Raw genomic sequence first — 12,812 nt, 5'->3', positions numbered from 1 at the left:
CACACATACTCCTATCAATTGAATTCGTTCAGTTTCTAATTTAACGTGTTCATTATGCTGAATGCTCTCTTTGATTATGATTGAACTCCCCCCTCTCGCAACATTGTTGGGATGTAAGGCGTGGTAGGTCCTGTAACCTTTAAATTTTATGTAGGACTGTTTTGTAAAGTGAGACTCAGAAATGAGACAAATATCTACATTATCTATGTTTAGAACTGCTTCCAATTCCAGTTGTCGTTGTAAGAGTCCATTTGCGTTCCATTCCATTATGTTTAGTGAACGAATCATTTTGGTTTTTGTTGTCTATCATTGTCTAATTTCTCGATGCGAGATTGAAGGGATGAAATTATTTTCTCTTGTTTATCAAGTTTAGATAAGATGAGCTGTAGGATTTGTGAGGTGTCTTTTACTTCTTCATTTTTCTTCATCTGCGATTTATTTTCTTTGGATACGATTTCGGCGAAAGTCATTCTCTTTACTGTGGGCCTACTTTGATGTTGAGTGGGCCTACTTTGAGAATTAGCCACATTCCGAGCCTGAGAATCGACAACATTTTTTGATGTTATATTCTTACTGGCTACCCTACTCGAGTTACGTATTTTTTGTAACTCAATTGCTACAGAGCAACCACGGTAGCTTGCAGGATGAGCTTCACCACAATGAATGCATTTCGGTAGTGCTTCACTAGGTTTCGTACACTCCTTTGATGCATGTTTTCCAGCGCACTTCACACATCTGGCCTCCTTGTTGCAATAAGCCTGAGTGTGGTTGAAAGCCTGGCAACGCTTACATTGAGGTATTAGATTAACTTTCTTCAATGCTTCAACTTCTACTCTGCAACCCAGAATATGTTTAAGTTCAAAAACCTTCTTAACATTCTCTCCTGCGCTGAACGAAACCATGAACATGTCTAATGGTTCTTTAGTTTTCCACTTCAACTTATTCACTACATCTACCACTAGCAATCCCTTAGCCTTTAAGTCCTCCATTATGGATTCTATACTACAGGAGTGATGAAGTTTTTTTATCATCACTCTTATGGGTCTCACCTGTTTGTTTTCATACGAGTGCCAGTTGAAACCATCGTTGATTAATTCTTTTGTAATATTTCTGTACGTTTCTGAATCTACTGAATTTACTTTGAAAGTCTCTCTACTCAAGAGCTTTATTCTAAATTTTTCATCTGAAGTCACTTTTTTCAAACTTTTATGAAGAGACTCCAGGCTCTTTATACCATCCACTATGATTGGTGGCGGTGGCGTTTCTTTCTTCTTGTTCTTTACTTCCTCACCTTTATTCTTCTGCAATGAGGGGATTTTGTTCAACTGACGATGGTTACCAGTAGGCTCATTCTTTGGTTCAGGAGACAAAGTACTATTTAGTTTCCTCTTCTTTGTAGTACGTTTGTTACGGGCCCTGATCCACTCAGTCTCTTTTGCCAACTCCTCCTCATTAGTTGAGTAGTTTTCAGCAACTGCTGGACTGCATGGTTGTTGAATGTTCTGTTCTATTTTTTGAAATCGCAATTCTAAGTCTTCAATTCTCCGCTGAAGTTCTACGTTGCTCTTCTCTAGCTGCTTTCTCTTCTCATCCGACTCCTTCCAGGCGATGAAGAGTGCATGCTCGGCGGCTGAATGAAGCTTATTTGATTTAATATAACGATCCGGTGAACACTGGATCTCTGATGGTTTGGTGGTGTCCATGTTTTCGATGTTGCTTTCCTCGTCTTCTTGCTCTTCAAACTCCGGGGCAAGAAAACTGGGTAGTTTCAACAATTTTCCACTTGACGTAGCCATAGTCAATAATTTGCGAACATACTTTTCGAAAAGCCCTCATACTCACTCACGATCGCGGAAACGCGAGCGCGAACGAAAATTGAAGGCCGCGCGAAAGTAGGTCACTTCGATTGCATAAAGACGGCGGATTTTAACCGAAATTTGATGCAATGTTTTGTTCCACTTAAATACCGTGAACAATCAACTGCTGACTCACTACTTCTACTGCACTACACTACGAGTACGTCTGCACTGTATGAGAGCTAACGCGATACTGAATACAGAGGGTGATGCCCACATAAGCTCTTAGGCTTGTGCGTGGGTAATGAGTGAGAGGGATGATGATGCCCTGGTGTGGAGGATCATCTCAATGTATTTGGAGATCAGCATTCTCTGTCTGATGTGAGTCAGCCTTTTCTAGGTTTCGATCTGGTGAATCATGTAAGTGTGGACACTCTGCTTGAGGATGAAAGGGATTGTCTCAATGTTTCTGGAGGTCAGCAATCATTGTCTGACTCGAGTCAGCCTTTTTTAGGATTCGACCTGGCGCCCCTAAGAGTGATCTAAGTTTTGATATGCATGTAAATGAGTCAAGCCCTAATTATTTAGAGTCTTCTAGAAATAATAATAAAAAATTCCGATTGAATTTATGCTCCATAAATGTGCAGTGTTTAAGAAACAAATTGAATGAACTTGAAATCTTATGTAAATCACAGAATGTTGACATATTGTGTATCATAGAGCATTGGCTGGTTGAACAAGAGTTACCATTCTACCAAAATATTGATAGGCTGGCACTTACTGGCAGTTTCTGTAGACAGTCACCTTGGGGCGGTGTAGCTGTATATTTTAACAATAGGAATAATTTTACTATTAAACCACTTGACTTGTCAACGTACTGTGTTGAAGTTTCGGCGGAACTTGCAGGTTTTTATATTGTTGAGCTATCACTCATAGTGATATCGATGTATAGGTCTCCTAGGGGGGATGCAAACCTGTTTTTTGATAAGTTGGAGCTTTGTATTTCTTATGCACTGTCTGTGGGTCATTATGTGTTGATTGGAACTGACCATAATTTCAATGCAATTCATTCACCAAGGGATGTCAGGGTGTTTCTGAATGTTTTGCAGGGGTTTGGGCTGACAAGTTTAATAAGTGAGGCAACAAGAGGATGCTCAGCTCTTGACTCAGTTGTAACAAACTTAGATCCGGATTGTTTCACTGTGAATGTTAGCAAGGATCAAATATCAGACCACAAACATATCCTTCTGAGAGCTCGGTTGGCTTGCTATAGACGGGGTAAAACACTCAAAACTATCCAGTATCGATCATTTAATGAGAATTGTCTTCAGATTTTTTGTGCTTCACTACAGGATCGAATTGAGCCCTGGTTTAATATGATTTCAACGTTGTCAGCAAGGGAGGGGTTTACGTTTTTCTTTTGTAGTTTTAAGGAACTTTTTGATTCTTTGTTTCCTGTGAAGACTAAAAGGGTTTTCTCATCATCGGGGAGGGATGCTGGTCGACTGGGGGGTGGTCCAACCCGTCCAAGTTGCGATTGGTTCACTCCAGAACTTGAAGAACTGAGAGAGCTTATTCTGTTGGTAAGTGACATGTGTAAAACAAACCCTAATCTGAACATTGTATTGAAGAATCTTAGACATGGGTATCGCAATAAAATTAGGGAAACAAAATTGGAAGCAAACGCAAAACTCATTATGGAGTCTAGTAATAAAATAAAAGCTGCCTGGACCCTTATAAACAAAATAAGACCATCATCAAAAGAGACCAACAACTCATTTGCCACAGCAGATGACTTCAACAATTATTTTCTTGAGTCAGTTGAGAAGATTGTGAATGATATACCAAATGACGGTGAACCTATTCAGTTTACTCACATGCCTGCCATAGTTTCTGAATTCACCTGGAGTCCTGTATGTGCTCAAGATGTAATTGAAGCGGTTTTAGGTTTCAGAAGTTCCAATTGTAAGGATATTTATGGCATGACCCCAAATTTGCTCAAGCAGATGATAGTTATTATTGCACCCATATTAGCATTGTGTATAAACAACTGTTTAGCTAGCGGTACTTTCCCTGAACAACTCAAAATCTCAAGAACAGTTCCAGTCTACAAGAAGGGTCCATATTGTGACACCTCAAGTTTTAGACCAATTTCTATAATTCCTGTTTTTGCTAAGATATTTGAGGCAATCATATTTGCACAACTGTATAAATACCTTGAGGAGCATGACCTCCTGGCTCCTTCTCAGTTTGGTTTCAGGAAGGGAAAATCTACTGTCATGGCTGTGGAATCACTGTTAGAATCGATTATCAATTCTTTTGAGGAGCGGAAATCAACTTTTTCAATGCTATGTGATCTCTCACGAGCATTTGACTGTATTCCTCATACAGTTCTTTTAAAGAAATTGGAGCATTATGGCTTACAGGAATGCGCAATTCGGGTGTTTGAGTCTTACCTTTCTGAGAGAAAACAGATTGTACATTGGAATGATCAGCGCTCAATTCCTCTTCTGGTAAAACGGGGTGTGCCACAGGGCTCATTGTTAGGCCCATTACTCTTTCTTGTAGCAATAAATGATTTGCACTACTATCTAGCGGGAAATGTGCTGTTCTATGCGGATGACACTTCCTTGTTCTCTGCAAATAAGAGTGTCACCCAAGCTAAAGCAGATGTGATGGAGCTGTATGATAAAGCTCGTGATTGGTTCTCACAAAACAGATTGTCTCTGAATGAGGCAAAAACCCAAAGTATATTGTTCTCTCTATCTGATGTCAGTGAGTATTTGCAGCCGGTCCGACTATTGGGGTTCACTCTTGATGCCAAGCTACTCTGGGAACCTCATATAGACATGGTGTGCTCCAGTCTCAGCAGCATTGTCTATCTACTGAGAAGGCTGATGTCTGAACTGCCAATTTCGGTGGTCAGACAGGCCTATTTTGCTTTTTTTCATTCGAGGATGAGTTACGGTTTGAAATTGTGGGGTCATGCATCTAGCACTTCTAAAGTTCTGTTAATTCAGAAGAGAGCGGTCCGGGTGATTTCTGGGGCGGGCTATCTAGATCACTGTAAGCCCCTTCTATCTAAGAATGGCATTCTATCCGTCATTAATGAGTTCATCTATCAATGTTTGAAGGATATACATCAGATGCAGGATAGGCTACCAAAGAGCAATGACATTCACAGTCACTTCACAAGAAACCGTGAGAGTATATATATACCAAGATGCAGACTTGAAAAGTCCAAGTCGAGCTACCCTGTGATAGGCTACAAATTCCATAACTTGCTACCAACTCAAGTTAGATCCTTGCCGAATAAACGTTTTCTCCAAGTACTTAGATCCTGGTTGATTGCGAATCAATTTTACTCAGTAGAGGAATTCATTACTGCTGATCACAACACCCTAGTCAATTTAATATAATGCTTTTTTTGTCTATTGATACCCAAGTACAGGAGAAATTATCTGATCTAATTGTAAATTTGCTTTTACTGATCGGTTTTATTTTATTTATTATTGTCTATTGTATGTATTGTATCTGTGCAATTTATTGTATGTTTCTCTAATGTGAATTGTGACTTGGCTATATGTAACTTATATGTTCAACTGGCCCAATAAAAACTTGAAACTTGAAACTTGATGAGAGATAGATGACGACTACTTTATAGGTAGACGGGACCGACGGGGGGCTTATCTATATGATTGTTCTGTGGTCGAAAACTTTTGCCCAGGTCGAGATTCGAACTCGGGCTCTCTTGATTATTATTACGGGCGCGTTATCACTCAATCCAACAAGCCACCCAAATATCCTTCATGAGCAATAGAAGTTCTTATCGACTGTGTATAAGACTCATCAATATACCATGTTTTGTATAAATTTATGTGATAGGCCTACCGTACTGATATTAATGTTGATGTACCGTAATGTGTTTTGATCATGTATAATAATTGATAATAATAAAAAATTGAAAATGAATAATATGTTAAATTATTATTGTTGGTTTTTATTGAACGAGCGTTAGCGAGTTCTCACTTTTGACTTACTGAAGGCCAAAGTCGTTGTCCGTCTGTTTGTATGCTCTGCAATACCTTAAGAAAGAATTGATCAATCAGTTTCAAATTTTGAACACGTATTCTTCAAACATTTTTACAGGTCGAGTTTGTGGAACAACAAAATTGACTCACTCCATCGTCCTTTTTCAGGATATAACAAATGACATTAAAAGTGCTTAAGAAGAAAAGATTTGATTTATCATTTAGTGAGCTGAAGAATTAATTGCATGCAATGACAACAGTTTCTCCATTCATCCATTCATAACATCAGCTGATACTATTTGGAAGCTATCACACAGACATGCGTCTGCATGCGTTGACACCAAATGTGTGATGATTAAGCGCCGGTTTCCGAACTCGGCATTTAGGTAAGTTATAGACTTTGAACAGCTGGAGTTAGAAAATTGGCTTTCCGAAACGGGGCGTGGTCGCAGTCTATGTTTAAACTAGTAGTTCTGTGAACAGTAGACCTCAAGCAGTATTCTCATCCACAAGTACCTGATGTCAACTGTTTTAAATGTTAACAAAATCAGTTGATGTTTGAATTTGTATTCCATAATTTATTAATATTTATGTTAATTTAAACAATGAATAGAATATATTTCTATTCCAGAATTTATATAATATTCATCCAGTTCCGTGATAATCTTTCCATCTAATAAAAATTAATTTTTTTCAATTAAAAATATTATATTTCTTTAGCATTATTCAGTTCATTTGATTATTTTTAATCACCTATTAAATTAGTTTTTTCGAATGTAAGAATATTGATACTGATGGACACGCATAATAATACCATGACTGCTAAACAACATATTAAAACCAAAGACCTTAAAGCTGTGATTAGACCAAATTTATTAACAAAATGTTAATAACTCAATCCTTGTAGATTATATTAGATTGAACATAACGTATCATACACATGATGAACATTTGTGTTTGTCAACTTGCGTTCAATCTAATAGAATCTATAAGGATTAAGCTATTAACATTTTGTTAATAACTTTGGTGTAAACCCAGCTTAAAGATGCATACCTCTTCAAGGTCTTTGATTGAAACTATAGACCTCATACAAATACAGTAATAGACTGGCTTCTCCACACATCTGTGTAATCACTTGTCAGCTGATTTATGATGAATAATTATTCTATAGTCTGATTTTTACTCCAATATTGGCGTATGAAGGAGGCTCCTTTTTCCTTTTATATTATCCTTGTAATGCAAAATTTCCAAAAACCTTGTATATACGTCGACGCGCAGTTTAAAAAGGAACATACCTATCAAATTTCATGAAAATCTATTACCGCGATTCGCCGGAAATGCGCAACATATAAACATTCAAACATTAAGAGAAATGCCAAACCGTCGACTTGAATCTTAGACCTCACTTCGTTCGGTCAATTAAATTTCAAAAAACTAGAAAATAGACCCCCCCCCCAAAAAAAAAAAAATAGTGTTAAGTTTCAGCTATTTTAAATCATTTAGGAACGTTTCACTTCGTCAAGAAAAACTTTTCCAATTATAGAAATGAGAAAATAAAGATAATCATAAAAACTATGTCTATGTCCCTTTTCGGAAAGCCAATTCTCTGACTACAGCTGTTCAAAGGCTAGAACTTATAGCTAAATCCCGAGCTCGGAAACCGGCCCTGAATGATCATTACATGATTTCAACTGATTAATGTACAACATAATATTTACTAATAGTTGTTTCAACTATTTTAAGTTTTTTAATAAATAAAGGGTGCTACAAGTTTTATTTTGAGTTAATAGTTGAAACAACTATTTTAAGTTTTTTAATAAATAAAGGGTGCTACAAGTTTTATTTTGTTTTATTAATTTAAAAGCAGCCCATTTCAATAAGTGTTTCACTAATTCTATTACATCAACAACTGATACGAGTTGAGATATCAATGTACCTACGGTTTTCGCCATTCATTTTTTCTTGGAACTCTGTATCGAAATCATGTATCACATGAACACCTTCTCATTAAAACAACTACATTTGGATTCATATGAGGGACAAAGATGTTGAAGCGACAGAGTTATTTTTGGAGAGTATTTTTCATTTCAAATAGGATCCCCAATGAAACCTACTGTCAAATTATTCTTATGAAATAAATATTCAGCTGTTTCCATAATTTTCAACAACTCTGTATAATTTAAAGTTGTGGGCTTTTAAGATTACAATACAATACATTTCTTGAGCGAGTTCTCCAACCCAGGGGGTCACTAGTTATTTATCAATAAAACAGAAGTTTACAAGGGAACTTCGACCAGAGATCACAAAAACGGCAGACATCATGAAGAATTTAAAGAAGAAGATGAAAACCAATGACCTGATGATTTTGAAAGCTGACAAAGGATGCACTACAGTAATAATGGACGAATATCTAAGGACGAATATCTAAGTAAGGTGAACCATTTCATTGCAGATAACAATTTTATTGAGATTAACTCCAATCCCACCACCAAAATCAATAGCTTGATTAGAAATAAGTTGAACACCACCACCAAATTATTCAACAAGAAGGAAACTAAGTATCTAACAGTTATGAATCCATATCCACCTAGACTTTTCGGTCAACCTAAATTACACAAAACTAATGTTCCTATAAGACCAGTGGTATCTTTTGTTAATTCCCCCTGCTCCAAATTAGCTCACAAACTGAATAGCACCTTTCGGTCATTAACAGGTTTTCAACCAAAGTTTAGTATTAAAAATTCATTGGAGTTGGTCAACAATATAAAGCATATTCCTGTTCTATCATCTTATAAACTTGTGTCATTTGATGTTACTAATTTATTCACTAACATTCCGGTGGGAGAAAGTCTTGAAAGAGCTGAGGAAATAATGAAAGCCTCTATAAATGATCATACACTCAGAGAAGAACTGATAGGGTTGATGAAGTTATGCACTCAGCATAATTATTTCAAATTTAACAATAGATTTTTTGAACAAAGAGAGGGGTTGGCAATGGGGTCACCCCTCTCACCACTCCTAGCTGAATTATTTATGGATAAGTTAGAAAGTAGAATCATTGAAAATAGTCATTTCAAAGATAAAATTTTTTACTGGTTTCGATATGTTGATGATATTATTTGCTTATGGAAAGGAAGTAACAGACAACTAGACAATTTTCTTTCCTATCTGAATGGATTACATCAGAGTATAAAATTCACTGTAGAGGTAGAACAGGATTGTGTATTGAATTTTCTAGATTTAAGAATAGATCATAGCACTGGTTTTCACAAGTTTTCTATTTTCAGAAAACCAACCCATACTGATGTTATCATTCCTCTTCATTCTTGTCATCCTATTTCTCACAAACTTGCTGCTTTCAATAGCATGGTCTATAGAGCACTAACAATACCTATGAGCAATCATGATTTTGATATTGAGATCACTAAAATTAAACAGATAGCTGTCACAAATGGGTATGAAGGAAGTATGGTGGACAGATTATTGAGTAAAATTAATAGACAAATTTCAATCAATTCTAGCTTTGTAGGCTCAAACTGTGAGGAGAAGACTTGGATAACAATCCCATATTTAGGCCTTGTATCTGATAAGATAGGTAGGGAATTGAAGAGGAATGGATTTCATGTTGCTTTCAAGACCAAACCGATTTTAAATAGTCTATTTAGCTGGAGTAAAGACAAAATTGATATTTGGGATAAAAGCGGGGTGTACAAACTTAAATGTGATGATTGTAATGCTTGTTACGTGGGTCAGACTGGTAGAAGTTTCAAAAGTAGAATTGAAGAACACATCAGAGATTGGAATAAACAAAATGGGGAATCTAACTTTGCAGAACATTTGATAACAAATAATCACAAGTTCACAGTTAAGGAGAATGTTGAGTTTCTGCATGTTAATAACAAAGGCAGATCCTTCAATATTCTAGAGGCTTTAGAAATAACAAGAGTAATTAAGGAAAATCCCCAGTATAGTTCAAATGACCAGATTCATTTCAACCAGTACAACACTACGAATTTAGTTTTATCATAAACATGTAAGCATACATTAGTCAATAGTTTTTCCATTTACATATTTGTTTTATTATCTTTCACATTTGTTTTCTTGGTTCTTATTTTGTACTAAAAGTAAATTTTATTATCATGGCGATTCTGTTGCTTAAGCCGCCATTTTGTCACACCGTTGAGGGGGAGGAGACTGTCTAGCTAGGCCAATGGCAGGCGTTCATGCCCTCGACCAATAGCAGTACTCGCCTACTAGTATAAATTCTGCTTTTGTCACACCGTTGAGGGGGAGGAGACTGTCTAGCTAGGCCAATGGCAGGCGTTCATGCCCTCGACCAATAGCAGTACTCGCCTACTAGTATAAATTCTGCTTTTGTCACACCGTTGAGGGGGAGGAGACTGTCTAGCTAGGCCAATGGCAGGCGTTCATGCCCTCGACCAATAACAGTACTCGCCTACTAGTATAAATTCTGCTTTTGTCACACCGTTGAGGGGGAGGAGACTGTCTAGCTAGGCCAATGGCAGGCGTTCATGCCCTCGACCAATAGCAGTACTCGCCTACTAGTATAAATTCTGCTGCTCTTGTATTTAGTTTTAGTTTATCAGAGATTGACAATGGTGTAATAACCGAAACCGGTCTTTCTAATTATCAATAAATCAGTGGTTTTTTGACAATTTCTTTTTCTTTTTCATTCAAAACAGAAGTTCTTTTTAATTAAAACTGATTCGTTCATTGCATTATTAGATTTGATAAGCATAGTTGGATGTTTTTTCAAGCAAAAATTTATTTACTTGATGCTACATCGATAAAGGCGGACGCATACAGCAGCAGACTGACTGCGGAAAAATCGCTCCCCAGACGTCCGTCTGTCTGAATATTGGCCTGGACACACATAACCACACCGAGCCCGCGCCGACGTATGGCCGAATGAGAAAACAAAGGCTTTCAAAAACTTATAGGGACACATACTACCACACCACGCCAGCACCGTCACCGTGTCTGTTGCCCGCGCCGTCACCGTCTAGTTCAGTTTACTTTTTGACGGTGACGGTGCGGCCTCGTTCAATAAAGAGAGTGAAAAACTTATTGAAGAGATACAGAATTTTCCAGTTTTGTATGATCTAAGTGATGAGAAATATGGTTGAACAGAAAGATAAGTTAAACCAAAAGTAAAAGTAGAACCAAATAAGTTTAGCCAAAGGTATAAAAGACATAATGTAATAAATAATTAAATAAACAACAAAAAGTATAAAATAAGGAACCCGTGACTGTGTCTAGAATTTAGAACTAATTAGACTACGTTTAAATACAGAAGGCAGAAGATAACAATTTTATTGCTGATATATTATATATTTTCGATACATGTCTGATGATGGTATTGTTAGGCACTGATTTATATAGCAGCACTATAATTCTCATCTTCTGTGTCTACAGGTAATTAGTTTAAAATTGAAAATTATAATTAAAATCGGATGTAACAAGATTTTAATAGTGTTATATTATTAACATTATATTTTAACATATTCAGAAATCAGACCGCAGTAGGACTACAGAACTGAGACACGGCTGTCACTATCACCGAGTCGCGGGCTTAGCTCGGCCGTACGTCGGCGCGGGCTCGGTGCGGTTATATGTGTCCCGGCCTTAAGTAGGCACACAGGCGTTTGTTTTTTCTATGACTGTCTTCTGCTCCGTGCGTTTGGGTTAACACATGGCAAAATGAAATACAAAAGGTTGCAAACAAGTTTGGTTTTCAGTTTACTATATTATGATACCTGAAATTTACATTATGTACCATACTCAATAAAACTGAATAAAACAAGTTGAAACTTGACTAAATATCTGTATTGTCAATTTGTGCAAAATATTTCAATATTCTCGTGCAAGTCCTTAGGACTGGATATATTGATTTTGAAAACTGCATCGACTGGTGTTGTCAAATTGGATAATATAACCAGTCATATGGGCTTTCATGAAAAATTTGACAACACGGATATTTTGTACAAGTATCAATTTTATTCAGAGTAGAGGTGCGCCAAAGTTAGTTGACTATCTAATAACGTTGGAGGTGCGCAGGAATCAATTCTGCCAATAATTAAGCTTGTGTCGAAAATCGATTTCAGGCTTCTTAGCAAAAGTTTTTTAAAATGGTCAATGTATCACACAAAATGGTATCGATGTGGTTTTTTAGGACCTGGTATTCTCAAACTATTATTTTCTTATAATACAGTATTGTATTACAGGCATTTATATGCAGACCATTTTCAAAAAAGATTATAAGTTTAGAGTACCAGTATTCATTATATGGTTTTTTTTCATAACTTGATACTGGTGCATTTGAGTACGGTACATATTAGGTTCTTTTATTTTAATCTTAATTATGTTTTGTAAATAAATTGATTTCTCTAAAAAAATGACAGCAAATTATATAATGCCATGATATATAATAGCCTGAACCCAAAATCGTCTATCTCAAATTTTGATAGATTTAATGTTTTCAAAAAAATAAGGTTATGGCTTCAAATAGCTTAAATTTAGTCCATTTCTTTAAAAAATATAAAATAAGAATTTTAAATTTCCAAAGTTCCATGAAACCGGTGTCTTATATTGGAAATGGAACCAAAAAAATTACAAATAAAGTTTATAAGAATTTGAATAGTAAGCTTATCTTATACTAGGTGTCATCATTCTTGCTCGATAAATAATCGTCCAAAATGAAACACTATCTTCTAAGTAGGGGAGGGGGGTGCAGCTTTCGTCCAAACTTTCAACTGAATTCTTCCTGGAGATGACAGAGCCGAAAAGTCACGCCTCGCTCCTGCCGGTACCGTAATTGAACATGAAATATTTTATAATAATTGTAATCATCAAAAATACACAACATGAGACATGACGTTAATGGTACCCTATGAAAGGGAATTGCATTCTTCACAGAATCTGAGACCTATGATAAATGTTATGCATTCAAAGCTTTGCTACACTT

General features: G+C 36.4%; 1 protein-coding gene across 3 annotated transcripts in view; it reads right to left on the bottom strand.

Annotated features, from left to right (window-relative positions):
* The window catches only part of LOC111060483, a 133,358-nt gene that overhangs the window by 120,127 nt on the left and 419 nt on the right, over positions 1-12,812 (bottom strand). The window lies entirely within an intron of this gene.

The sequence above is a fragment of the Nilaparvata lugens genome, chromosome 2 (assembly GCF_014356525.2).
Source record: "Nilaparvata lugens isolate BPH chromosome 2, ASM1435652v1, whole genome shotgun sequence".
NCBI lineage: Eukaryota > Metazoa > Arthropoda > Insecta > Hemiptera > Delphacidae > Nilaparvata > Nilaparvata lugens.
The sequence above is the reverse complement of the archived record's forward strand: the minus strand, read 5'-3'. Positions and strand labels throughout refer to the sequence as shown.